Source organism: Camelus bactrianus, chromosome X (genome assembly GCF_048773025.1).
Source record: "Camelus bactrianus isolate YW-2024 breed Bactrian camel chromosome X, ASM4877302v1, whole genome shotgun sequence".
Lineage (NCBI taxonomy): Eukaryota > Metazoa > Chordata > Mammalia > Artiodactyla > Camelidae > Camelus > Camelus bactrianus.
This window is the reverse complement of record NC_133575.1, coordinates 5,205,113-5,232,203: the sequence shown is the minus strand read 5'-3', so window position 1 is coordinate 5,232,203 and position 27,091 is coordinate 5,205,113. Positions and strand designations below refer to the sequence as shown.

The 27,091-nt window shown below is 41.8% G+C and overlaps 1 long non-coding RNA gene across 10 annotated transcripts in view; it reads right to left on the bottom strand.

The window, feature by feature from the left end:
• LOC105075977 (uncharacterized) overlaps positions 1 to 27,091 on the bottom strand; it is a 482,457-nt gene that overhangs the window by 61,530 nt on the left and 393,836 nt on the right. The window lies entirely within an intron of this gene.

Here is a 27,091-nt window from a genome sequence, read left to right as displayed (position 1 = left end):
ACCACTCAAGATCAAGAGACACGCTTGATTTCAATGTAGAAAGTATTAGAACTTCCAATTTTCGTTATTTCTACATGAGCAGTTAAGAGAGTAGTTGAGATGCATTGAGTCCTAACAGTTGGCTTCAGAGAAAACGAATGAAGGCTGATTTTGAATGACAAAGATTGACTTCCCTCTTCCCATTATTTTATTGTTCATAAAGTAGCTGAGAGATAGTGCATGTTCTTTAAAAATTAAATTTTCCAGAAGATAGTTTGGATCAACACTGGATAAAAGTGGAGGGAGGGACAAAAGACTCAAAACAGACTTACACTATGATCCAACAATCCTACTCCTGGGCTTATATCCAGAGGGAACCTTAATTCAGAAAGACACCTGCAGCCCAATGTTCACAGCAGCAGTATTTACAATAGCCAAGACATGGAAACAACCTAAATATCCGTGGACAGATGACTGGATAAAGAAGTTGTGGTATATTTATACAATGGAATACTACTCGGCCATTAAAAATGATAAAATAATGCCATTTGCAGCAACACGGATGGCCCTGCAGATCATCACACTAAGTGAAGTAAGCCAGAAAGAGAAAGACAAATACCATATGATATCACTTACATATGGAATCTAAAAAAAAAAAAAAAGAGACAAATGAACTTATTTATAAAACAGAAACAGATTCACAGACATAGAAAACAAACTTATGGTTACCAGGGGGGAAGGGGATGGGAAGGGATAAACTGGGAGTTCGAGATCTGTAGATACTGACTCATATATATATAAATAGATAAACAAGTTCATACAGTATAGCACAGGGAACTATATTCAGTATCTTGCAACAGTTTACAGTGAAAAAGAATATGAAAATGAATATACGTATGCTCTCATACGACTGAAGCATTGTGTTGTACACCAGAAATCGACCAACATTGTAAACTGACTCTACCTCAATTAAAAAAAAAAATGGAGGAAGGGATAATATTGGTTCTTGGGAAAACAAGCCCTTTCTCCATCAGTGGCATGTATTCAAGTGTTATCTGAATATTCCAGTAAGTTATTTTGACTTTTTTTTTGAGGGGGGAGGTCATTAGGTTTATTTACTTATTTTAATGGAGGGACGGGGGAATTGAACCCAGGGCCTCATGGGTGCTAAGCATGCGCCTGCCATGGAGCTAGACCCTCCCCCTCCCCGTCGCTTATTCTGTATCCACTGTTCAGCACGAAAAGTAGCAATAAAAAATCTTGATACCTGCTCTGACTGAAGAACTCAATGTGTTTCCTTTTTTATGGTAAAACCAAGGACAGTAAACTTCTTTGGACATGGTTGTTACATGCAGAACAACTTGCCTTGAGTAGGAATAAATTCTAGGTACTCTTGCCCTGAGACTGCTTTACTGGTTAACTGTACCTGCTTTATTTTTGAAGCAATGATACCCAACAAAACACAAAGACCGACTCGTGTGCCAAGTGCATGGGTAGCCTTAGAAAAGCCCAGAAAACAACACCGCTCTCCCCAAGCTCTTATGAAAGGAGAATCCTGACCACTGGCTCTAGGCTCCTGCCAAATTTCGCTCAATTTCTTACAATAGCATCTTAGCCAATTCCACTACACAGAACCACATTTGTGTCACCCCTCAACCCTCAGGAGCGCCTGCATTAGGACGACGTCTGTAGAGCCTTCCCGTTAGGTGGAAGCGTCAGACAGCACGGTAACGGCCGGATGTGGAAACCACTCCCGCCAGGTGACGGACCCAAAGGGCTGTCGTCTGTGATGGACTGGAAGCCCTGCCTTGGAACGAAGCCTGCTATGTCAGTGGTTCCATTCTTAAGCAATCCTCCTCAATCCAACACATCTTACTTAACCTCCATCAAGGGGTGTGTGCCACACCCAAAGATCCAGATCACCGTCGCAGTGTCCCGTGGATGGAAGCGCTTCGGTGTTCTGATGAGCTGTCCTTGATGACTTTAGTAAACTTCATCTTGTCTTGAAACCCTTGCTGAAACAATAACTATCATCCATCAAGTAAGTGAAACAGGAACAGTCAAAGGCGAAGTTTGGACATACTGGTAGAGTGAGACGTCTTCCTCAAGGGCCTTTCAAATCCTGATTTTGGCAGGCATGGCTTTGAGGTCTGCTTGCCTGTGAATATATTTTCCTTCTCATACTGAGAACATAAAACTTGTTAATGCATCTGAGCTCCAAGACAACACAGCATTCTGAAGTACCCTGACACTATTGAGCACGTTGACGTGAACCTCTGGTAGACGTCGGCAGAAACTGGCTGTGTCCCCCAAGCATTCTTAGACTCTAAGAACATGTCTGCTACACAGATCATGTGGTTTCTGTCCTTGATAGCAACACGAAACAGTAATTAATCAAATAAAGATCTCTCAGCCCATCTGTGTGCAAAGCTTAAACGTATAGTCTAAGGGTGGTCATTTTTAAATTTTTTGGTAAGAAACAGCATTATACATGTGATTCTAAGGGAAAAAAATAAAGATTATGTATCTGAAATCATTTGCACATCGTGGTTTTTATATGAAACAAAGGCATTTAAAAATTCTGTGTTATTGGAGAGTCTTAATTTATGTTTGTATTCTTTTTCTTTTCAAACCATGCTGATCTTTCAAAGCATAGTGACAAAAGTCACAAAACGCACATGGAACCTTGTGACACCATCAAGTGTTGGGACGTCCTCTGCAGCCACAGAAAGGGCAGTATACCCACCTGGGCTTCCCGGCGTTACGTCATGTCTAGGGAGTATTTCAGGCAGAGGGAACTATTGTTTGGCTATTTTTAAAAATAGTGGTTTAAAAAATTTTTTATCTATTCATTTCATATTAGTTCCAGTTAAAGTTATTAGAACAATTGGTCAGAACTTTAACTGTTTGTGTGCACATTCCTTTTATATGGACAGTAGTGGTCTGGAAGCATCGGGCTACGTGAACACACAAAGTCCACAATGATATTTCAAGAAAACCCTTTGTGCACTAAAAGAATGTAATCAATAAGATTCATGTTGAAGTAACTTTCAGAAAAAAAGGGAATAATAATATTCACCTCCTTGAGATATGTTGTAATGCTAAGAACTGAGAAAAGCCCTGGAATTCAGAATGGAAGGGACAGAGTATGCAATTCCAGAGGGAAACATTTGTTGTCAAGCTTCACCAAAACACTACCTCATGTCCAATGCCAAATGATTAGCAGATGCACTACCTCTTTCCTTAAAAGATAATGACATAGACAAAAATGAATTTAAATAAAACATAAATTATTATTTTTAAAATAGGACTCACCAAAAAAAAAAGCCCCTCAAAAGACCAGTGCAAGTCTTCATCAGGACAGAGAAAAGACAACCCTGTGGAGTAATGCCTTTTGAGTTTCAAGGGCAGATTCCACCACTGATTCTGGGTACAACTTTCTGCTTAATTCTACCACCTGGAAAAGGGAAATGAGACTTCGCCTGCCAGGTGCCAATGCCGTGGCTACAAATGCAAGACAGCAGTGAACAGAAGCAGAAAGAGGGAGAACACCTTCATGACGCCTTCTAGGAGGTCACGGGCAGTCGCCCTCCTTGCCCTGTGCGGCCAGCCAGCTGCCACAGTTCTCTCCACGACGCTCAGACATTAACTTCCCAGGAGTGTTTTACATGCAAATGTTTGCATCCTGGTGAACTAAGCTGGGGGAAGCAGACTATGTTCTCTTCAACATGCACTCAAAACTCCTGATTTTATATAATATATAACGCATAGTATATTGAAGTAGATTGGCATAGAAATATATTAGAAAAATACATTACATATTATACAATGTGTATTATACAAATACATGTAGAGATGACCAAGAAAAGAAAGATACGTTTGTATGTAGTATAAATATTGCAATAATTTTTTCTTAGTCATCCTATCATTTTGGCTGCTATTATGAATACAATGTATTTTTTCTTATTTTCTATGGGGTATGGCCAGAATAGGGAGAAAATTTTATTCTATATGACTACTTGTATCATTTGTCTCAGCAGTTTATCTTACACATTCTTAAACACTTCTAATTTTTTAATTTCTTAGATACATAGTATTAGCAACTGCGTACTGAACTCTGTAACTTGAAACATGTATATATAATGATTACTTTTCCTGGCATTTGTGCTTCAGCGAGAACCTTCAAGGCAAAGTTGATTAAGAGTGGTGAGGGCCTGCATCCCTGGTTTTTATCTTGATTTTAATAGAAATAGTGCATTGCTTCTCTCTTTATTAGGATAAGAGGGAGTAACTAGTCTGCTTCATGGTTAGGTTGTTGTCCTCCGGTCCTGCCTCAGACTTTTTTTTTAGGAGTAGCTGCTAAATTTATAAAAAGCCATCCTTCATCAGCCACCATGAATGCACACATATGGTTTTCTCCTTTTGTTTGCTAGAACAAAAGGTCTTTAACCATCATTGCATCCCAGGCTTAAAATATCGGCTATCTTCTTGAATATCTTAGATTCTGTTGACTAATAATCTATTTATGATTGTTGAACCCAGTCATGTACAATAATCATATACATTATTCTACACTTTTTCAATTTTTTTGTACCTTAGCAAGTTACAGCATTAAAATTATGCTGATATCATGAAACTGGATTGTTTCCCAGTTTTTTTTTTTCTATAGCCTAGGAAAGTTTACATTACATAGAAATGATTTGTACCCTAAATCTCAAATAGACCTCAGCTGTGACACCATCTGGGCCTGATGTATACTTGTTTAAACTTGCATCTCTTTAAATTACCTTTTCAGCATCTTGCTTGATTATCTGTAGATTCAGTTTTCTGCCTCTTTGAGAAGAAGTTTGGGTAGTTTTTCAGGAAATCAATCATTTGCTTTAAAATTCTCATATGTATTGCAACAGAGGTGCACAAAGCATGCTCTCGTAAATCTTCTCATCTCTTTGGTATCTGAAATTACACTGCTAGTCTCACTCCTCATCTCATCCAGTTTTTGCTTTGTCTAATTTTCCCTCATCCAACTTTCTGAAAAAAAAAATTTAAGTTCAAAGAAATAGTGTTTGGATACATTTATGACATTTAAGATTGCTACTATTTATACTACTTTAGTAATTTCTAGTTTTATCTTTACTCTTTAATTTTGCTTTTTCAATTTATTTTTTATCAAGTTGAGGAAACTCCTCTCTATACCTAGTTTACTGAGAGTTTTTATCATGAACATGTGCTGGATTTTGTTAAACGCGTTTTGTGCATCCACTGACAGACCCTGTGATTTTTTCATTCTTAGCCTGTTGATGTCATGGATTACACCGACTGGTTTTTGAATGTTGATCCAGCTTTGGATTCAATTCCGGGGTAAATCCCACTTGGTCATGGTGTATAATTCTCATTATACTCTTGTAGATTTGATTTGCTCATACTTTCTTGAGGATTTTGCATCTATGTTCGCGAGAGACACTTATTAACGGTTTCTTGTAATATCTGTCTGGACCTCACAGAATGACTGAGGAAGTAGTTAGTCCCTGTTTCTACCTTCAGAACGAGCTTGGAGACAGTGTTACCGTTCCTTCTTTAATGTTTGGTAGAATTCAGTAGTGAACCCATTTCTTTTTTGGAAGGTTATTCACTATTGATTCAATTTACATAAAAGAGGTCGGTGCAGATCATCTCTTCCTTCTCGTCTTAGTTTTGGGAGATCATTATCTTCTAAGGAATTGGTCCGTTTCACCTAGGTTATCATATTTGTGGGCCTAGAGCTGTTCACAGAATTCCTTTCTTCTCCTTTTAATTTCCACAGGGTCTGCTCCTTCCACAGTGATGATCCTCTTTCATTTCTGGTATTATTAATTTGTACCCTCTCTGCTTTTCTTAGTTAGCCTGGCTAGAGCAAATAAAATAAAATTTTTGAAAAAAGCAAATAAAATTGCTTTTATTCATTTTTTTTTTTAAACTAGCTTTTGGTTTCACTGATTTGCTCTACTGATTTCTTACTTCCAATTTCATTGATTTCTGCTCTGATTCTGTTTCTTTTCTTCGGCTTACTTTGGATCTAGTTTGTTCCTCATTTTCCAGTTTCCTAAGGTAAAAACTTGGATTATTGATTTTAGAGCTTTCTTCTTTCCTAAAATATTCATTCAATGCTGTCCTTTTCCCTCTAAGCACTGCTTTCATGGCATGCCACAAATTTTGGTAAGTTGTGTTTTCATTTTCATTTAGTTAAAACATTTTAAAATTTTTCTTGAGATTTCTTCTTTGATCTACATGTCATTTACAAGAGTATTGTTAAACTCAAAATGGATCAAAGACTTAAACATTCACGACAAGGTACAATAAACCTCCTAGAAGAAAATATAGGCAAAACATTATCTTGCATACACCTCAGCAATGTTCTCCTAGGGCAGTCTACCAAAGCAATAGAAATAAAAGCAAGAATAAACAAATGGGACCTAATTAAACTTACAAGCTTCTGCACAGCAAAGGAAACCATAAGCAAAACAAAATGACAACCTATGGAATGGGAGACAATTTTTGCAAAAGATGAAACTGACAAAGGCTTGATTTCCAGAATATATAAGCCACTCATATGACTTAATAAGAAAAAAACAAATAACCCAATCAAAAAATGGGCAGAATATCTAAACAAGCAATTCTCCAATGAAGACATATGAATGATCAAATAGGCACATGAAAAAATGCTCAGTATCACCAATTATCAGAGAAATGCAAATCGAAACTACAGTGAGGTATCACCTCACACCAGTCAGAATGGCCATCATTCAAAAGTCCACAAATGACAAATGTTGGAGAGGCTGTGGAGAAAAGGGAACCCTCCTACACTGCTGGTGGGAATGCAGTTTGGTGCAGCCACTGTGGAAAACAGTATGGAGATTCCTCAAAACACTCGGAATAGACTTACCATATGACTCAGGAATCCCACTCCTGGGCTTATATCCAGAAGGAACCCTACTTCAAAAAGACACCTGCACCCCAATGTTCATAGCAGCGCTATTTACAATGGCAAGACATCGAAACAGCCTAAATGTCCATCAACAGGTGACTGGATACAGAAGAGGTAGTATATTTATATAATGGAATACTATTCAGCCATAAAAATGACAACATAATGCCATTTGCAGCAACATGGATGTCCCTGGAGAATGTCATTAGAAGTGAAGTTAGTCAGAAAGAGAAAGAAAAATACGAGATTGCTCATATGTGCAATCCAAAAAAAAGAAAAGAAAAAAAGAAAAATGAACATAAATAAAAAAAAACAGAAACAGACTCATAGACATAGATACAAACTTGTGGCTGCCAGTGTGGAGAGGGGTGGGAAGGGACAGACTGGGAGTTCGAAATTTGTAGATTCTGACAGGCATCTGTAGAATAGATAAACAAGATTATACTGTATAGCACAGGGGAATATATACTAGATCTTGTGGTAGCTCACAGTGAAAAAGAATGTGACAATGAATATATGTATGTTCATGTATAACTGAAACATTGTGCTCTACACTGGAAATTGACACAACATTGTAAACTGACTATAACTCAATAAAATTAAAAAAAAAAAAGTATTGTTTAATCTCCGTATGTTTTTCTCCAGTTCTCTTTCTGTTAGTGATTTCTACTTCAATTCTGCTGTGGCCTGACAGCAGATATTGCATGACTGCTATTCTTTTAAATTCGCAAAGCTGTGTTATTTGGCCTAGAATAGGGTCTTGCCGTGGTCGATGTTCCCTGTGAACTTGAGAGGAATGTGTCCCCTGCTGTGGGATGAAGGAGCCTACATGTGTCAGTTACACACAGCTCATTCCTGATGTATCTGAGTTCCTCTCCCCTTCCTCCTACTGGAATCCAGAGGGGACTTCTCTCCAATATTTACTGCAAGGAACTAGTTGAGCTGGTCTGGGTAAACTCACTAAACCCTGGCCCCTTATTCCCGGAATGTTTAACTCTCAGACTTGTGCACATTGAGTCTCTGGTAATCCATCGATCCTGGGGGCAGTCTGCTCTGTGTCCTCCTCTCGCTCATGGATTTAGGAAGAGCTGTTGATTTTTCTCCTTTCTTGCGGAACTATTTTGCTTTTCTAATGATTTTTTTTCTAGTTTATTACACTGAACACGTAGCTCATTTATAATCAGTCTTTCTCATTTTAGTAACGAAAGCTTAGGTAAATATAAATAGGTCTGTTGTAGGCTTTGGCGTACCGAATTTCCCTTTTTATTACTTGCAAGGTAGCTCACAGTTCTGTTAGGATTTTCCCTTTGATCTGGGTGTTGCTTCACACAATGCTTTTTTTATTTTCTCCAATTTACATACGACTCAGTTTACAAATGATTAGTTTGAGGGGATCAATCTGTATTGCTGATATCTAGCCTTGTGTATAAAAGTGTTCTGTAAAATCTGGGCATTCTAGATTTTATTCGTTTTTTTTTTTTTTAACTAAGTCATAATAAGAATGTGACTATATGCATGTACAGACACAGATACAATTACAGAGAGAGATGTGGATAAAGACAGACACTCAGATACAGACACCGATTCAGATACCCTGCCCATATTTTCTTAGTCCCTGTGATTCTCATGAACAGTGCTCTGGTCTGTCTACCCATCTTCCAGTGCTGGCATCTGTGTCTCCTTGGCTCAAGGCCTTGTCCGGCCGCCCGAGCCTGCTCTGGCCAAGCACACAGCATGCCGGAAGTGCCAGGGGATGAAGGCCTCCCACAGTGGCCCCAACCGATGGCTGACGGGGGCTGATGCCGAACAGCTCCAGCTCCCTCTTCTCCTGGGAGTGAGAACTCCTAGGTTTGTGTCCTGCGCTGCCTCCTAGAGACCCGCAATGGAATTCAGGTCCAGCTGTCCAGAGGAATAACTGGCTGGAGAAAACCCTTTTCTGAGCTTCTACCCTCGTCTCACTTCCCTTTTCTCTCACTGACGTTTGTTAAGATCACATCCCAGATAAATTGCTCACATTCAAATCTTCGTCTCAACATTTGTTCCTGAGTAACACACACACACTGGAAAGTAAAACACAATTTTGTCTCCCGCTCTACTGATGTCCAGGGACAGCTCATTCCCTTACTTAATTTGACCAGAACAGAAAGATCTGGAATGACCTTGTAACATTCTATGTATGAGTAATACATATATCACAGAATTTAAACTCTATTCTGATTCAGATGACAACCTATTATCTTAAAGGAAGCGACATGACATAAAGCCTGGCACACGACGGCATCCTTCCCCAGTCTGCTAAGTACGCAGCTGGTCTGATAAGGCTTCTCAAAGCAACAGCTGACGCGGGTGAGTCATCCCCACATCAAGCCCGGGATTATTTCAACCCAGTAGAAGCTGGTGTTACCTGAGTTCAGGCTCTTCTTCCCAAATAACAACAGAAACCTAAGTTGGGACAATCCAAATCAGTATGTGAGCAACCTCTATTTTGAGAAAGAAAAAAATAGTATGAGAAGTTTGGCATACGATGTGATATGTGGTATGATTTAGCCTAGGTCTACGTACAGTGGCTGGATTGAGGAAAAAACCCAACCCCCCCATAAAAAAAGAAGTAAATATAGTATGTGCAGCTGAATGACAGTTCTGTAATCACTTCAAAGCAGAGGCAGCTAAAGTTGGAAGACATCCATCAACGTCTCCCATCCCTGGAGCATTCAAACTGGTACGAATAGGGGGGATCCTGGAATGTAATCCTTTTAAAGTTCTTAACTAATGGTCTGGGGCCCAGGCTGTAATACGCCAGAAGTGGCTTAGCAGAGGACAGGTAAATTGTCCTCGGTCTCCTCCACACCATCTCCGCATGCAGACCCTAAATCCTGTAATGCACGAACTGCTGCTAGAGATTAAACGCTCAGAAGCGGAATGGACACAAATTGAGATGAAACCCGCTTTCTACTATCTGGTCTTTCTCAGGGGTATTTAAAAGAATAACAAGAGCGTTTCTACTTTAAATCACCGAAGCCTCTTTCAGGCTTATCCAGTCATCCGGCGTGCAGGAGGGTTTTCAGGAGTTCTTAATCATGGATGATCGCAGAGGTCACGAGTTCACCTGCGTGTCAAAGTGTGTACTGTGTCCAAGTTATTGCTTGGATTTGCTTGATTTCATGAAAACTTAGTCAAAACTATTAATTAGTCCCCTCTTTTGGGGACCCTGGGGATAGGATGTTTAAATACTTCAAGTATTCTGCTTATTACTCAACCGAACAGTTCCCCACTCGGTTTGTGATGATGTGGACAAAATAAACTCTTGGTCTTTAAACAGTCCAGACAACGTTAAATTCTTTGTTACCAAACCTTCTCAGTAAATACACTGGGTATACGTGGGCAGACGCGAGTATTATATAATTACTCTTACGTTATTTGTAACAAAAACTCCCTCTCCATAAACCCGAGAACAACGTTCTGATTTTTCGCTAATGTAGTCTGGCTTACCTCAAAGTTGCTGTTAGCGATGGTTTTGTTTTTCATATACGCTCTCACTACAGGTGGGGAGAGTAAAGCCTGTATCCGGGACCTTCTTCCAGGGGCTCGTGGAGAGCGAGGCTAAGCCATCACGAGTGGAAGACGGAGTCACTGCTCTCTGTTTTTCCAGCTCTCCCGCCCCTAAAACTGTACCCCCTTCCATGGGAGTGTGAGCTCCAGCATCCGCCCTGGGGCTGCTGGGCCTGGACAGAGGACTGGGCTTGGCCAACGGGAAGGGAGTGGTACGACAGTGGTCCAGCTCGGATCTGAAGCACCAGGAAGCGTTACGCACTGCTCACATTCCTGTGACCTGGCCTTTGGGAGGTCATGTCCCAAGGAGTCACTGATAAAAAAGAATGGGGTGACACGTGGCACCTAACTGGACACCAACCCCAGCCGGAAGCAGAGCGCCCCAGGTTGCCTATGGGCTTTCATACGTTTGCTGCTGTTGGCTGGGATTTAGATTTCTTTTTTCTCAGCGTTATCGTGGCAATTGCAAACCACGGTTTGGCCATGGAACCATAACTTGCCTGAAAGCCAGTCAGCTAAAACTGGAACAGTTCACATAAAGAACTACCTGGCTCAAGGTCTTGGGGCTGGTACACTTCACAGCCTATTTGGAGGAGCCCTCACCACCCACAGCCCCTGCGGGGCAAACACACCAGGTGGTTTCTTACACCTCAGTTCCTGACCTGTAGTTTACAAATCTTGGGCAAAAGGAGAGAGCCACTGTGTTGGAGACAAGAAAATGTAACAGAGATAAGAGAAAGAAAAGGTAGGGAAAACTAGCAACTTCTAAGGCTGGAAAGCAACAAAGAAATGGATGGTCAGAACTGCCCTTAACTCTCTTATCCACGATTCTGGCTGTATTTGGATCCCTGTTCTTCAGTGAGGCTGCTCTGGGCGATGCCAGCTGAATACCTACCTCTTCAGCATGGTGGCCTCTCGATGGAGACGCTACAGGTTCCTTATTTTCATGTTTCCTCATTGCTTGACATAAATGGAGTGACTTTCTGGCTTTAAAACTGGGAAAGCCTAATTAACATGCTTGTTCACCGTTAATCATCAGGGAAATGCAAATCAAAACCACAATGAGATATCGCCTCACACTTGTCAGAATGGCCATCATCAAAAGGTCTACAAATGTAAGCGTTGGTGAGGATGTGGAAAAACGAGAACCCTCGTACACTGTTGGTGGGAATGCAAATTGGTGCAAACACTATGAAAACCAGTATGAACACTTCTCAAAAAATTAAAAATAGAACTACCACATGACCCAGCAATTCCACTCCTGGGTATCCATATCCAAAACAAAAACAGTAATTCAAAAAGATGCATGCATCCCAGTGTTCACAGCAGCATTACGTACAGTTGCCAAGACGTGGAAAAAACCTAAGTGTCCATCAGCAGATGAACAGATAAAGAAGATGTGTGCATATATACAATGGAATACTATTCAGCCATAAAAAAGAATAAAATTTTGCCATTTTCTGCACCATGGATGGACTTGGAGGGCATTAGGCTAAGGGAAGTAAGCCAGACAGAGAAAGATAAATGCTGTATGGTATTACCTATATGTGGAATCCAAAAAATACAGCAACATGGTAAGTGTAACAAAATAGAAGCAGACTCACAGATCTATAGAGAACAAACTAGTGGTGACCCGTGGGGAGAGGGAAGGGGTAGGGGCAACATAGGGAGGAGGGGAGTTAAGAGGTACAAACTATCAGGTACAAAATAAGCTAGAAGGATATAGTGCACATCATAGGGAATCCAGTCAATATTGTATAATAACTATAAATGGGATATAACCTTTAAAACTGAATCACTACATTGTACACCTGTAATGTATATAATATTGTACAGCAACTATACTTCAATAAAAAAAAGAAACAAAAAAAAAAAGAAGGAAAAATAGGGAAAGATTTGCTTAGAAGGGTAGATCAGAAGGCTGAAAAAGTTTGCTTCACCTGAGTCCAGTCTACACTGCTCTATTTCACATTTGTGTTTCGTCATGAATTCTTCACACATTAAGGATGTATATTCAAGTAAATCCCCAAATGCATTCAAGTGAGACATAAATCAGTTTTTCATTATCTTACTTTTACGATAATCCATGCCATTAGAGTATCCTTTCCCAATAGTGCAGAAATAAAAGTTAAGAAGATTCAAATTGAACTTGGAAAGCTTTCCCTTTAGAAAGTAGAAAGACAAGTTAGTATTAATAGCATTTAAACTCCTGGGTTAAAATATTAATACTTCCCAGTTAAAATGAAATTTAATAATGTATAGAAAAGTAATGCATACATTAGCGTTTCAAAAGTACAAACGATAAAAGATAATGAGGCTCTAGTCTTTGTAACACGACTAAAAAATCAGAATCTCCTAAAACAGGTTTTATAAGCCTTGATTCTGTCATCATTAGTGTGCGGTTTCTAGGCTGATCTTATTGAAAACCTCAGGGGAACATATTTTAAAACTTTCTAGCCTAATCTGCTTTGTCCCACTTATGAAAAGTGACTTCTTCACGTAGTTGAAGCTAAGGTTTGAATTGAGTATCACTGTTAAAAAATAAAACTAGAACGAGGCAGTTTATTTTTTCATGTTATATTCTATACACATCACACACACACCCTTTTTCTCACATCTTTAAAAATCTTCAGAGCCCGGAAGTCAAGGGGTAGAGCTATCTATTTCACTGGCCTGACATCTCAGCCATGACAGGCAATAATACAATCAGAGTGCTTACTTAATTTGCATAGTGCTCAGGGCTCTAAAGACTAAGTGTGTATACTTACTTTTATGGTATCTAAAAAAGAAAGGTCTTGCAAGGAATATGCTTGCAAATTATTTAAAGGTATTGATATGATTCTCCTTAAAAGATAACTTTTAATGTTGCCAACTGGGTATCAGTTGAAATTACAATCGGAAATATTCACACAATTCTTTTCTACTGGGTGAACTGTCAGTGTCCTGTTTGAGACAGAATGTTCCAAACCCTCCCTTTTGTATTCATTGTGGTAGGCTGCGTTCTGAGGTGACCCCCAGTGAGCCCTGCTTCCTTCCCTTGTGCAATGCGTTGCGTAATTCCTCCTGGTAAATGTGGGTGGGAAGGAGTCCTGTACTTCTGAGCAATGGAACACTGTCACGTGTCAGGATAACACTGCTAAAATTAAGTCACAAATGACTGTGACTACTATTTTGATGGCCCTCTGTTTCTGGTTCTTTTCATTCGTTATTTTTTTAAACTGAAGTACATTTTATTTACAAAGTGGTGTTCACTTCAGGTGTACAGCAAACTGTTTCAATGAAGCAATTTGTGAGCTGCCCTATAGAGGCCCTGTATGTCAGGAACTTCTGTCCAATAGCATATGAAGAGCTGAGTCCAGACATCCTTCCAATAACCACGAGGGTGAGCTTGGAAGAAACTGAGTGTAAGCCTCAGAGGTCTCAGGCCCCAGGTGATCAGAACCTCATGAGAAATCCTAAGCCAGAGGACCCAGTCAAGCCACCAAATCCCTGATGCACAGAAAGGGTGGGCAATAAAATTTTATCCATTACATTTTGGGATAACTTGTTACACAGCTACAGATCACTAATGCATTCACCACACACCATGTCTGAAAGTGATACTTCAGACTGACTAGATCAATTATAAGTAAGTAAATAGAAAGTGCTGGGTCCTATCTCTTGATATGTGAGGAAAGAACTAGGTATTTACGAAATATTGGTTGGAATTACCTGAATTAAAGATTAAGCACAGGCCAGTTCCTGAGAATACTGATATGAATACCCGTGTTGTTGAAATGCCTCCAAAGGTGATTTCTGGCAGAACTGGTTTCAAGTCCAAAACAGACCACTGATTGGCGGCAGGAGCTTGAGCAGGTAACCTGCTCTTTTTGAGTCTGCTGTCTCATTAGCTAAATGGAAATGCGTGTAGCATTTTTGTGAGACTAAAATGATATGCGTGGAGCTTCTGACACTCAGAGGGTTTAGTCCACCACAAATACTATTTTTATGTTCCCAGTCACCAAAGAGCTCTTAGTTTAATAAGGAAGACAGAAATGATTATGGGAAAGCATGCTATGTGTTTTAATGGAGATGGATTCAGTGTACCATGGGAATACAGGCTAAGGGGCAATCACTCCTTCCTCCAAATACTGAGAACATCTTTGGTTGGTTGCCTCTGAGGAAAATGAAAAATCTGTAGGACTAATTTGCCCTATTTAGTAAGACTTCATTAGCTAGCTCTGAAGGTGAGACAGACTTATCAATCACTTAAGAGTTTTCCTAAGTTACAAGGAAGAGAACACAGTGCTTGATCTATAATTCAACTACCAGCAGTGCAAAGATGTTGTGTGAAATACACACACACACATACACATACACGCATACTGTTCCTAATGAATGGCTGTCCCTATTTCACTATCCAGTGCACTGTCTCTGATAATAATGCCAGATCTGCATAATATAAAAAGCCTCATTAAGTGTTTCTTCAGCCCCATGTTGAGGAAATGGGAATTTACATAAGGCACACACACCTCATAAAACTGTCTCACTGCAAACTACTTTGTTTTAATACTCAATTAGCATTCACTGAGCGCATTTCTCCAACTTCACTGGGCAGCGTGAGTTCCTTATCTTCCAGCTCCTTCCAAAATATAGTTAGGTCTACCTTCCCAGCTGAACCAGTTATGAGTATATGCTGGGACACTTCCCCTCTGTTTTGCCTGGCTGCTGCACTGCCCTTACTTAAGTCAACACCACGCTGCTTCAAGGACTGAGGAGAACCCACTGCAGCTCGTCAACAGCTCGTGGAGAGCCAGCAGCTTCGGTGCGAGAGAACAGCTAAGTCTCAGGCTCCTTCTGGAGTCTTCTGATGGAAAAGGGAGGTGGCAACCACCTCCTCAGGTGTGAAGCAGAAGCACAAGGTCCCCCAGGCCCCCAGCCTGTTTCCTCAACCCCAGCCGTCTGACCGCACCACAGCTGCCCCAAAGCGATACGGGCACGCTCTATGGTCCCTCTGCCTGTCACACGAATGGAAGACTCTACGCAAACATAAGCTACTATGATTGCTGTCACTGTCACTGTTGTCCACCACGGTCTGTTCACCTCTGCCAGAATGCAGGGATCTGTGAGGAAGAGTTAGTCGTCACCAGGTTCTCCTCTGTGTTGAGAGGGGCCATTGAAAGAGGACAATTATTCCTTCTTTTTGCGTAGAACTCACATTTCTGCTGGTTCAGCAAAGGGAATGAACACATTTGTATCATTTTTTTTTTTTTTTTAGATTCCACGTATGAGTGGTATCATATGTTATTTCTCTGGCTGACTGACTTCACTTCGTACAATAACCTCCAGGTCCATCCATGTTGCTGCAAGTGGCATTATTCCACTCTTTTTCCAAATCAGAGTTTCCTCCGGATACATACCCAGGAGTGGCATTGCTGGATCACATGGTAAGTCTGTTTTTAAGGGACTTCCATACTGTTCTCCATGGTGGCTGCACCAATTTACATTGAAACCAACAGTGTAGGAGGGTTCCCTTTTCTCCACACAAAGAAACAAACTTATGGTTACCAAAGGGGAAAGTAGGGGGCAGGGAGAGGGATAAATTAGGAGCTCGGGATTAACAGATACAAACTACTACATACAAAATAGGTAAACAACAAAGACCTATGCAGAGCACAGGGAACTATATTCAGTATCTTGTAATAATAACCTATAATGGAAAAGAATCTGAAAAAGAACACACACATATATACATATAACTGAATCACTTTGCGGTACACCTGAAACTAACACAACACTTTAAATCAACTCTACTTAAAAAATTCCAAAAAGACAATGAACACAACCTGAATAAACTATCCTACAGAGACTCTCCTACAAAGAGCTTTGGAATTTTTATGATTTTTAAAATCATGAAGAACATTTTCTATTAACAATCAAACAGTGACTGTCAAAAGTACACATGTCCCAACACAAACATTCACCCTCAGGAAGACGGTATTCCTGGCACCATTACCATGGACTTCTCTTGAGTGAGTGCTTTATGGAATATGAATGACTCTGAATGTGTTGAAATGAGAAACGTTTTGATAAGTCAACACCAAAGCTATTTTGCTTTTTGCCACATCTATCTCTGTTTCATAGTTGGTAGCCACTTTTCAAAAGTTATCATGTTAGACTACAGGGCTATGGTATAGCTGATTGTCTCTGAAAAAGTTTTAAAGCCTTTCTAACATCTGTTAAACCCGAAGCCAGTATTTATTTAATCAAAGAATAAGCCCTGAATGACCTTTTCCTTTAGGTTAAATATTTACAGTCATGGTTTACTATTTCTTCCCTAAAAATTGTCTTTATTCACAGTAAAAGATGGAGAAGCACACAAAATGAAAAATAAATATGTATGTATTCTATGATGGTGAAACGTCACAAAAAACGTTAGCAAAGTGTAACTGTTTCCTCTTTTCAGCTAGGTAAACGTAAGATAAAGACTAAACATGTAAATACAGCTTTTCCCTTGAAAACCTTAAGATACTTTTCTTGTGCTGTGACACACAAAATAATTTTCCTACAAGTGACTTAATGCTCACCTCTTCTGCAGTTCTGCATGATAATTTCTTACAACAAAATAGAAGGCTGCTCTGCATTTCTTTACTTTCACCTCATTATATTTACTTTCAATTTATCCAGTCAAGACATTTTCTAAGCCTTCTGGAGATTATCTAACAGGCCACCATCCAGAAAGCAAGTTACAGGGAGACAAAAGCCCTGACATTTTAGCTGACTACAAATCTGTTCTACGCTAACAGTGTGATAAAATCTAAATGACTTTAAAGAGCAGCACATTCAAAGCATAATTTAATTTCATACAGTGTCAGGCATGCTACCCAGGTTAGACGGCATCTAAATATTACCCAAACCACTGCCTCAGTTCACAACAGACAATGGCAAACACACAGCGCAGTCTCCCCCACGATCCTGGCAGACATTAATAATCACGATCCTGGCAGACACTAATAATCAACGGCAGCACTCTTTTCGCGAGAGCCTGAACCTACCAGTGCAGGTAGTCATGGTAATTAACCAGCACTGGTCCGCCCTGTCATACAGACTGGACGGCCTGTGCGGAGCGGAGCAAGTCAACAGGGAAATCAGGTTTTTGAAAATGAAGACGGGAATTGGAAATGTTTAGCCAAGAGCGACAAGACCCAACAGAGCCTGTGTTCTCTTTGAACATTTGAAGAAGAAGGAAGCAGGAAGCACAAAGAGGAAGCAGATGCCCTGTGTGTTACAGCTCTTCAAATGGAAACAAAGAACAGGTCGAGAATGTCATGGAGGATTCTAGCCCATAATAAGCAAGGAAATGCTAATTCATAAAACTAGTCGAAGCAGCACTCTTACAACGCATATGTACCGGACTCCTGGAACGATTCCAAAGAAGCTGAGGTATCAGGGCTCAAGAAGAACTTGGTTAAAAGTGAACCAGACAGTCACTCAATGAACAACCAAAGGTTGGATTATGACCTTGAAAGACTCTTACGTTGTCATGAAAATGACTGTTTTGTCAACATCTAGACCAGAGATTATGGCTCAGTAAATTCAAATATTTAAGCACAGTTTGATTTGCAGGTGTGATTTCTGTATTCAGAGAAGACTGTGGACATCTCTTCTGTTGGAAGCTCTTTGGGTAAAACCTTGAACTAGATCCTTAGACCCCACACAGTCTATGAATTTATCTGTATCACTTGTGGGTACCACCAAAAATTGGAAACATTAGTTGGAGAAAAAAGTATTTATCATCACGAAAGCTAATGCGTTCTCTTAATAAATTAATAGGTGGAGACTGTCATTTTAGATTTATTTTTATCTCCATCTTGACATTTAAGAAACGGTGATAATTTATGTCAGCAAGTGCTTAAGAAATGCTGTGGACATCTCAAAAGTGCCCAGATGCCAGTTTGAAAGGATTCACTTTTAAAAAAGCAGTATTTGTGTTATCCATGAGTCCATATTGATGGTGAATAAAACCACAGAGGAGAATGGAGATCCCTTCTTTAGCCACTAATAAATGTTGAAGAAATGGACTTAGAACTGTCACCACTGTGCAGTCACCACATCGGCATCCGTGGCAACGAGACGTCGAAGTGACACTGATGAACAAGATGATACACATTCCATCTCAAAATAACTCACCGAGTTCCTATCAATACCACAAATTTCTTACCAACTGCCAAGGCAGAATTAGTAACTTCGTGGGAGAAGACTGGGGAGACGTCACCTTAACAACTGATGGAGTGTAACTGCACGAGTGAGACGAAGGGTCATCATGTGCGTCTCCCGACACATCGCCCTGGAGGGAACCCACTTAACATGGCGGTCTTGCCCAGAATGAATGAACCGAATCCAATCGTGAGGCATCACCAGACAAACTCATGTTGAAACATATTCGACAGAAGAACTGGCCCTGCAATCTTCAGAAATATCAAGGTCATAAGACAAGAGACTGAGGGGCTGCTCCGGAGAGAAGGAAATCAAATCACATGACAATGGGATGCAGCTCACGACTGTGGACTGGAGCCTGGAACAGGAAACACGGCGACACAGGGAATTAGAGAGACAGTGGGCAAAGTGTGAATGTGGCTGTGAATCAGACACAGCAGGACCGCACCAGTTCAACGCCCTGAATTCACACTTGTCCTGGGTTCGCGCAGTCGCTACCCTTCGGAAATACGCACGCAACTCTTCAGTGCTACGTGGATGTGATGCTTGCCACGTAGTTCCAGACAGTTCAGAAAATGAAGCACGTATTTTATATCCAGGTGTGTGTGTGTGTGTGTGTGTCTTATGTGTGTGTGCACATGAAAAGATAGGAGAGAGGACATTAGACAGACAGGTGATACAAGCAGACAGATGACAGACAGACTAATAGACAGTTGACAGATTAGCAGCTAGAGCAGAGCAAAGTAAATGTGGCAAACTTTTAACAGGACCTGAATCTGGGTAAATGTTCACTCTCAGTTTCTTCTATAATTAGACATTCTCTGTATACTTGAAAATAAATCAAAATAAACAGTGACTAACATAATAGAGGAATAGGAATAAAAACTAAGATAGATGAAAACAAAATACAAATAAAAACTAAATATAAATATAAACTAAATACATAACCCAGACATCTCTGGGCAACGGGTCAGCTGCTCTCGAGGTCATTCTGACTGAAGCTCGTGCTGCGCTCACTCTAGCGGTAGCTGCTGCTTTCCGATAACCTTGCACGGTCCTATTCGGCTATCCGCTGTACGAAAGTCAGGTTCTAGGAAGCAGGAAGGAAGTACAAGAAGTTAGGAGTAAACATTTAAGAGGAACAGACCAGAATACCTTGGAACATGAAATGTAGTGAAACGTGCCTTATCCAGAAACACGCCTAGTAATATTTAGGTTTCCCGAGCTGCCTGGGATTATGCCATCGTGCCTGCGTTCCGTCTCGGATGCCTGAACTTCTCAACGGCAATGGCAAAAGCTCTGCAAAGCCCAAGGTCAAATGTAAAAGCTGGAAACGATCATGCTCTTCTGCATTCGTACTTTAATAATACGCATTTTATAATGTGCTTATTTATCTACGGTGAGCCGCGATCCAACGTGGTATCTGCTTCCTTCTGTGGCTACTCCGAATGTTATATAAAATGTTCACAGAATCAGCATTAGCAAATGAAACGGGAAGAAAACAGGCAACGCACACTTTGCTTCCAGAGACAGAATCCAAGCATAATTATGTGGGTACGACTTGCTCATATCGTTCACGGACTTCAGTGATTTTCAGAAATGTATGCACATGACGTATGTGTTGGAGGAATTTAGGACAGAAATCTCTGGTGCCAATGAATCTCTCTGCTTCTGGGAAAACTGGATTTTCTAATCCCTTCGTCTGAGGGGAAGGCACAGACACAGCAGAAGGACCAGAGGCAGAAAACAGGACTGAGTAAAACCAGTGACCTCCGAGCTTCGTATCTCTGTCCTGGATGGGTCTTAAGAATATTTTGAGTAGTTCTACCCACTCAAAGAAAAGCCAAGATGGCGATGAACGACCGTGATACTGAAACCTGGGTTCTTCCCTCTCTGTTCTAGAAGGAGCGTGGGGTCTTTCTGACCCTGAACCCTGCATCCTAGAAGGCGTGTGGCCAAGGGGTCCCAGCGGAAGCGCCATGGCCCCGCGCATCGCAGGCTCTTGCAATCCCAGCGCCGTTGAGTCCCCCTGGAGACTGGGAAGGCCATCACGGAGGGTCTTCGTGACGGCAGCTCCCACGAAACGGGAGAGGGTGGGAGGGGGCAGAAGAGCCGCCTCCAGGGAGAGACGGAGGGACACCCCGGGGTTCAGAATTCCTCAGGTGGGGGGAACGGTTCCTCCTGCAACCAGCAAGTTACTGGTGGTCTGCGGAACCCAAGTGACACGGGGCTGGAAGGAAAGCCTTGCTCCCGGAGAACAGAACAGGTGTGTTACTCACGAAAGCGTGTGGTATTGACATGAAGACGGCAGCTCCAACAGGAAGTCAGTCTCCACCATCACCGGCTGCGTCTCTTCTCTGAGGCTGCAAGCTGCCCACGTAACAACCTGACTTCCAAAGCAAGACATCCTCCCACCTAGCCTTACTCCCCAGATCCCTGCCCCAAACCCCTGCTCCTTTCTGTGAGCTGGGGACCAATTTTCTAAAGTAACAGGTCATGGAATAAGTTTCTTTTTTCAAACTTGTGAACCTAATTTGCCCACAGAGGCCTTACCTCACTCACGCTGTGTGCTCTCCCACTAAATTCGTTATCTTCCAAATCTATGCCATTTAAAGTGAACATCACAGGACCCAGCAATCCCATCCCTGGGGCATCCATCCAGAGAATACTCTAATTCGAAAAGACAGACACACCCCAATGTGCATAGCAGCACTATTTACAACAGCCAAGACATGGAAACAGCCTAAATGTCCATCGACAGATGACTGGATAAAGAAGAGGCGGTGTATGTATACAATGGAATACTATTCAGTTATTAAAAAAAAGAATGAAATCTGCCATCTGCAGCAACATGGATGGACCTGAAGGGCATTACGCTAAGTGAAATAAGTCAGGCAGAGAAAGACAAAGATGACGTGGTATCACTTACATACGGAATCTAAAAAATACAACAAACTAGTCAATATGACAAAAAAGCAGACTCACAGATACAGAGAACAGACTAGTGGTTCCCAGTGGGGGGTGGTGCAGAGGCAGTATGTGGGTGCGCGAGGACGACGCACAAAGGACTGAGTGGCGGAGAGGCTCAAGGAGGGACCGGCAACACAGGGAACGGAGCCAATGTTGTAGAATCACTGTAAGTGGAGAGAAACTTCCAATAATTGTATAAAATTTTTTAAAATGAACACAAGAAGAACCGTAACTTAGAAGCTAAATTCACAGCTGAGGTGGACTGAACAGTAACTGTGTTTCCCATGAAGACCTGCAGTGACACTGCTCAGCTGTTTTCTATAACATCACTGAAAACTTGAGACACTACCCCGGAGGTCCTCTGAGCTTCCTAAACCACCACGAACTTCTCCCTCTAGAACACGGACAGCGCTAAGACGGAGAAATGGAGAAGCGCACATTTAATTCTTTGTTTAATTGTACACATTTTGGTAGAAGATCTGAGTGGGTTTTATTCTTCAGACAAATCATTGTACAACGCCAGAAACGTGACTCCCTAGATGAGCAGTGTACATCCCCTGGTGGATAAAGAACTACAAACCTCACGTGGAGGTGTTGTATTCCTAAGCCTGCAAGTTTCAGCGGTGGTTCTGTTTCCTCACACGCCTCAGGAGGAAGCACCCCTAGGAGATGACGGGGAGTGGGGACAGCGAAGTGATTTTCCATGCGTCCCCTAATGCAACGGTAATCACGAGAAACACTCAAAGCGCAGCACCGCCCAAGGCCTGCCGACAACACGGCGCACTTGGTATCACCTTACATAAGCGATGGGAGAAATAAGATTTGTGTTCCTGTTTTTGGAGTCAGAAGCCATAAATCTGAAGCAGGTTAAAAGTGGAGACTTCACGACAGGCTGGCGTTGCCCTGGTCTGTTTGCTCCATCAGACATCTGTGTGCAGTCGCTCGCCAAGATAGTCGAGGGGTGTTACAAGTCACACGATACCGGTTTGCTCCAGGATGACTCAGTGAAACGACACTGCGCCTCCTGCCCGCTCCGGCCCCATGGTAAACAGTCTGCAGGCTTGTCAGCGTGAGTTCAACCACGTATGTAATTCTCCTTTCCATTTCAGCAAGATCTCTGTTTTCTATCACTCACAACTTTGGTTAAAAAAAGTCTTTGGGCGAAAAAAAACCCCCACTGATTGCCAATATTTATGTTATTAATGTAAATTATATCAATTTACCAGTTTGGGGATTATAAGAACATCTAGAAAACACTTTAGTATTTAAAAACTGAAACTTCCCTTCAGCACCAATTCAAAAAGACAGGGGAGTAAAAAGAGATTTCATAGGAGATTTGGGAGGTGACATCTACGTAAGAAAATCTTAATCAAAGAGACTGGAAAAGAACAATAAACAGAAAACAAAATTTTGATTTGCCGAATCAACACTTTGAAAGTGTTTCAAGAGACACACTCAGGGCTTCTATAAAACTCTGGTGACATTTTGTCCCAGATAAATCCCTTATCTTTTTGGCTTCAGATAAAGCTATAAAAATCTAAGTATTCCCACTAAGCACAATTTCTTGATTCAATCTCTACAGTAGTCAGTGTACATGAAAATATCTGTCAGTTGCTTAATTACTTTCTGGATGATCAATGTCCAAAAGCATCTCATTCAGATTTGCACTCTTATTTCAGTCCATATGAACGGACCCTACTTTAATTTTCTGGAAACAGTCTCTCGTGCACGTTTTCTTCTTGGTACTTGTTTATTTTCTGCAGATCCTCACCACTAAAATCAGCCTCTGCCTGAAGCTTACTGCCCCAGGAACGGACAAGCACAAAAGAAAGATCAGAGGTGCCTTCACGGCGTTGAGGAGCAAAGTAGAACTCTCAGTTCACAGCAGAAATACAGATCTTGAAAGCAAAGCATTTCTTCCAAGAGACTGGTGCTTGACAAAGTATCTTTTTTTAATTCCAAATTTTGCATTGGAATATCAAGTGGTGAATCCTGGAGAACTCACAACACTAAGGTTATGCCATTAACCCTGGAGTGAGGGAAACGGACAGGGAGCGAAGCACCTCCCCGGGCGGGGGGAGAGGAGAGCCCGACAGAACAGAGCAGAGGAAGGGACGTCCTGTCCTGCACCACATCCCCGATAGCCCTGCTGTGGCCGTGCGGAGGTGTGCCAGCCTCAGGAAGCCCATGACCGTCCACGTGCATTCAGGCACCTTCCTCCCCTGAAGCTCTCACTAAAGAAGCAGTCTCGTCCCGCCAAAGGAGAGATGCAGACAGTTTTCTGATTCTCTGTGGACCCTGGCGACATGGGGAGTCTTCAGAACAAGAGAGGTACATGGGGGCTACTGGGGCCAAGATGAACTCACAATTCAGCAGAAATCAACAGCTAACTTCCTGGACAGAGACCTCCCCGAAGGAAAAGAGACAAGACAGAAAACACACTGGCACATTCACCTCCAGGAAGCGACAGCCTTTGGACAGGCCGAGGGGACAGGAAGCGACACCCTTTGGACAGGCCGAGGGGACAGGAAGCCACAGCCTTTGGACAGGCCGAGGGGACAGGAAGCGACACCCTTTGGACAGGCCGAGGGGGCAGGAAGCCACAGCCTTTGGACAGGCCGAGGGGAGGTTTGAGAGCTCAGCTGTAGCGCGACACAGAGAAAAAAAAGGAACATGAGTGGGTGCTTGAATCTTTGATTCCACCTTTTAACTTGCTATAAATGATATAAAGAATAAACCGATTCACCTCCCCCAAGCTAAGTATCAGAGCAAAGCTAGGATTTGACGTAATTACACAGCGAATAACACACAGCAAGTGTTCAGTAAGTTGTGGCTCATACTGTGATTGCTATCATTCTGGCTGTTACGAAAAACAAGCCTCTGATGTCGGTGATTCACTGTGATCACTGTGTCCGGATTTCACGAGATGAGCGTAAACTGTGCACAACATATTTCTCCATTAGCACAGAGCCATCCTTATGCTAAAATAAAACAAACACCAGAGCGTTCCAAACCACCTGCAGGACTAATGTTAACCTTAGATGGATCACTTTGTGAGGGCAGCTGTCAAGATCATGACAGTGCAAAGGAAACCCTTCCACGTTGCCTAGGACGCGTCAAATTAAGCAATGCCCCCCTCTCCCAATTAAACAATCACTTCAAGACAAAGTTGTGTAAGGGACTAGGATCTGGGATGAAAGCCAGTTAATGCCGTGGATCTCGTGACAGTGACCTTATCTAACTGTGTGTTGCAAATTGAAAAGGTGATGGTTCCAGGGAAAGTCAGTAGGACCCAGTGCAGTGAGGGCCTAAACAAAAGGAATCAGACACCGTGGTCTAGACCGCTTGTTCCAAGTGTGGCCCCTGGACCGGCGCATCAACACGCCCCGGGAGACGGCGAGACATGCAGGACCCGAGGACCCAACCCAGTCCTGCTGGGTCAGCACCTGCCTCCTAACACAAGCCCTGCTGCCTATGGGCACGATGACTGTGGACAAGTGCTGGCCCAGATCATCCTCCACGTTAACATTCTACCGTTTCCACCACACAGAAGCGGGAGAAATCATTTTCAGTGCCTTTTAATAAAGCTTATTTTTATGTAATGAGTAGGTCAATTATATAATATACAGCGGCACAGATGGACACATTTTGAGAAACGAGTAAACAAACTCTTGCGAAAGCTTTTGTTAACATCGCGTAAAAGTGAAATTTATACTCCATAAATGTTCTTTTCTGTTCGAAATCATGACATTGCTTTCAGAAATCGGTAAAATTAAGGCCAGTGTTCTGAGAAAAAAATACCTGTGCTCTTTTTCTGTGGTGTCACCTTTTTACATATTTATGTGCCGTAGACGTCCCTTGGTCTCCAAGCCTAGAGGCTAATGAGTTATAACCACTCCTGAAAAGCTACTTTCAGTGTAGGCATTAACTTTCAGTGTAGGACGATTAACATAGTTTGCAGATAAATAATTCCAGCACTTAAGATACATGTTCCTTTTAACTTTATCTAATGAGAATCACGGATTCTGTTACAGTCACCCTGACCTGCCTACCGGTGATCAGTCTAACACATCACCTGCTAAGATGCTTGGAGAATGATGCTTGGAGAACCCACATCGATGACCATATTGCCTGAGAACCATCGTACACATGCTCCCTCACCCAGCAGGGAATCTGTCTTCTTTATTCCTCCAAGGCATTCATCACTGCCTGGCATCCAGTGGATGCTCAATTAATGTGAGCATTAAATCACTGAGGAAGGGTTGCAGCCAACTGTATGTGTTTTTCTGTCTGTGTGATAGTTTGTGAATAGCCCGCAGTTGGTCACTTTGCATCACGTGCTTACAAAGATGAAGTTTTCCAAGCCAGTTCAGCTTGTCACCCTTTGCTATCATGTTTATGACTTTTATGCACTGGTCCTTGCGTTCAGTTCAATACGGTAATGAGTAGTGCACTACCTCTCAGGAATTCCAACGCCTGAGGTACCTGCTGGCTGAGGGGCTGGTGGTGGTTCTAACCTGTGGGGAGGAGCACTGATGACCTGCTGCCTACTGTGGACTGTCAGGGAGGCTGCCTGGAGCCCAAGATGTGGAGGTCCCTGCCCGTCCCCAGGCTGCACTGCTGGCTGCAGCCCACACACTTTGGAAGCAATTACCAACCAGTGGTTTCCTTATAACTTTAAGCTCACTGCAAAGTCAAGCTAGAACAAACCACCTTCTGCTCTGCATCCAGAGTAATACATTTCTGGGCAATTTGGCATTGTACGTGGTATTTTGAGCAGTAATAGTGTTTTCAAATGCACTTTCTTTTCCTAGAAGAAACACACAATTTCTGTTTTCTAAGAATTTTGTCATTGCTTCATAATCAACCAGTTTCTGCTTTGTTTTTTTCCATTCCATGTCTTTCAAAATTTAATTTTTTTATAGTTTTATCTTTCACCCTTGATAATTTGGAAGCTTGTAATATGGCAAAGACAAGAGCAATAAAACCAAGACAACAATTTTCTTATAATTTGGAATTCATTTGTGAGAGTTCAAATAAATTTCACCAAAAATATCCGTGTTTTCTGTAAAATAGCATTGTTTACAACTGTCAAGATACGGAAGCAAACTAAGCGTCCATCAAGAGATGAATGGATAAAAAAGATGTGAGATGCAGGTGCACACACACACACACAGTGGAATATTACTCAGCCATACAAAAGAACGAAATCTAGCCATTTGCAGTAACATGGGTGGACTTGGAGGGCATTATGCCAAGTCAGACAGAGAAAGACAAATGGTGTGTGGTATCACTTATATGTGGAATCTCAAAAATACAACTAACAAATATAACAAAACAGAAACAGACTCACAGATACAGAGAACAAACTAGTGGTGACCAGCAGGGAGGGGGGAGGGGCAGTAACGGGGTAGGGGAGGGGGAGGTACAAAAATG